We start from the raw sequence: 3,020 nt of genomic DNA, 5'->3' as shown, positions 1-3,020 counted from the left end.
ATAAATACGAAGAAAATCCCATCTGTTAGGATTTTTAAATCACATTTTTTCTTTTACATATATATATATGTATATATGTATATATATATTTATATATATATATATGTATGTATGTATGTATGTATATATGTATACACACACACACACACATGTATATATATATATATATGGGAGAATATACGAAAAAACAACAACAGACGAGGACAGGTGGTGTAAATAACAAAAGGATGTATTATATGATATATGTGCATATGTATGTGATGAAGTACCATATACTCGCACTTCTTTTCCCTGAAATTTTCACCTAAAATTGGGTGTGCAACTTACAAGCGCATCCTATAAAAAAATCTTCAGATATTTACTAGGTACAAGCCACGTCTGAAGTCCCGACATTTGGAATAACCGAACTTAGTTCCGAAGCCGAGAAGGACACGGAAAACGATCTTTAGATATTTCTTTATATATTTCTTGACATTTGTTAGTATGAAATAAACAATTTTTAAATAGTGAGTTTAATGCTTGTTTGTTTTTGTACCGTACCTGTCTTTCTTTAATTCCACGCCATATTATTTGTTAACGTGAAGAGAAAGAGGAATTCGGATGATATCACTTTCAAGCTGAAAGTTGTTGAATACGCGAAGTCGCATTTGAATCGAACTGCAGAAAGAGAATTTGGGGTCTTAGAAAAAATGGTTAGGGATTGGTGTTTGAAAGAGTGGAAAATCAAATCCGTTGATATCAAATCGTTAAAGAAAGTTAGGATGGGAATGGGTCCTAATGAGGAAATGGGGACTCTTTTGAGAGACTGAGTGACTGAACTAAGCACGAATGGACTTGTCGTCACGAGAAACATTATTAGATTGCGGGCTCTCGAAGTGACTAAAGAACATGGTATATCCGACTTTAAAGCATTCCCTGGCTGGTGTACGAGGTTTATGAAACGCCACAAGCTTACGCTGAGACAGAGGACTCATATTGCACAGAAATTACCCGCTGATGTAGAGAGAAAAGTTGATTCCTTCCATCGGTATGTAATAGACCTACTAAAAAGGCACTAATTAGCCTTGGAAGCAATCGGTAATATGGATGAGACAACCCCTTTTTTCGATATGGTTGGAACCCGGACAGTTGACGTTAAAGGGAAAAACACAATTTCGGTAAGAACTACGGGGAGCGACAAGGTCCATTTCACCGCAATTTTGGCTTGTATGGCTAACGGTACGAAAGTTATCCCGGCTGTTGTTTTCAAAAGACTTTCCCGAAAGAGAAGTTTCCGCAGGGCATAGTGGTGTATATTCAGGAGAAAGGGTGGGTGGATGAAACCGTATTGACGAACTGATTAAACGACTTGTGGTTCAAGTGCCTAGGGGCTATGCTTAATTCAAAGTCGCTTCTTGTATGGAATATGTTCAGGGCTCATCTGATCTGCAGCATAAAAAAATAGATTAAAGGAGCTTCGTACCTTCTAAGCTGCGATTCCAGGTGGATGGACATCTGTGCTTCAGCCACTCGACGTGTCGGTGAACGAGCCTTTTAAGTGGAATGAATGGATGATTAATGGTGACAAGGAAATGACAAAGGCTGAGAACTTTAAACGCCCTGTTTGCCAGTGAACTTGTGATGAAATCATTTTTGAAGTGCGGGATCTCAAGTTCCATGGATGGTACGGAAGATGACGAGCTAGATAATGACTTCGTTTGTGCAAGAAATATTAGCCCCACTGCTTCATCAGTTCGTGAAGATCAGACGAGTGAAGACGAGGATCAATGTGTATATGACGAGACCATCACAACTGAGGAGTTTTACCAGTTATTTGGTGAAAATGATGATGAAAGTGATGATTAGTATAACTCGATTCTTTCATTTATTCTTCCGATTTTTGTCACACTTCATTACAATTTAAAACAGTTTATTGTATTTTTTTTTTCAACTATAGCACGTATGACTGCATGGTTTTATGAGTCAGTTGCTGCAAAAGTGTCCTAATAATCCTTTCTATTATAGGCACAAGGCCTGAAATTCGGGGGAGGGGGACAGTCGTTTACATCGATCCCAGTACTCAACTGGTACTTAATTTATCGACCCTGAAAGGTAAACTCGACTTCGGTGGAATTTGAACTCAAAACATAGCGACGGACGAAATACCGCTACGCATTCCGTCCAGTGTGCTTAACAATTCTGCCAGCTCGCCGCCTTGAAAGTGTCATAAAAATGAAAGGCATAGATCAAACAGTAGAGGGCAAGTATCGAGGCAATTAAGTCTCAATACGATAAACAAGTCAACTAACGTTATCAAGGATAAAATTTTATATTATAAACAATGGTTTCTGAACTGCATAGACTTAATGGGATAACAGTTGTTGTAAGTCATCTACAGCTTACTGAAAGCTCTGTTACCGAACAACAATTATGTCGGCGCGATTTCTAATCGAACTTTGCTCTATAACATCAAAAATGTCACAGCAACTTATAGTCGAGACAATGATAAAATTATCCATTTGAACTTTGTAAATAGGAGGTGCGTCTTATAGGCGAGGGTGTTTTATAGTCGAGTGTATATGGTAATTCGAAAACGAAGTCAAGTGAACGATGTGATAATGGTACAAATTTCGCAGGGCCGGACAAATCGTAATGTTCAAAGACAACGGATGAACCCTTGTACTTGCTGAATGATATCCAAGAGATCTGATGAGTAAACTTCCAAGACTTGCAAGATGACGTGAAGGCGGCCATAGTCAATCCTGATGTATTGGAAGAGAAGGGCATATTCGAGGAAGAAAGAAAGTGCATTGTGATCAGCGATATATTAAGACATTGATGTCTTGGATATGTGTATGTATGTTTGTGAATGTGCGCGCGCATATGTTACATATATATATACATGTAATGTATATATATATGTGTATGTATGTATATGTGTATATATAGGTGTATATATATGTATGAATATATACGTATCCATATATATGTATATATATATGTATATATGTATGTATATACATACATACATATATATATAT

This window comes from Octopus bimaculoides, chromosome 20 (assembly GCF_001194135.2).
Source record: "Octopus bimaculoides isolate UCB-OBI-ISO-001 chromosome 20, ASM119413v2, whole genome shotgun sequence".
In the NCBI taxonomy this organism is placed as follows: Eukaryota; Metazoa; Mollusca; class Cephalopoda; order Octopoda; family Octopodidae; genus Octopus; species Octopus bimaculoides.
Note: the sequence above shows the minus strand (reverse complement) of the source record.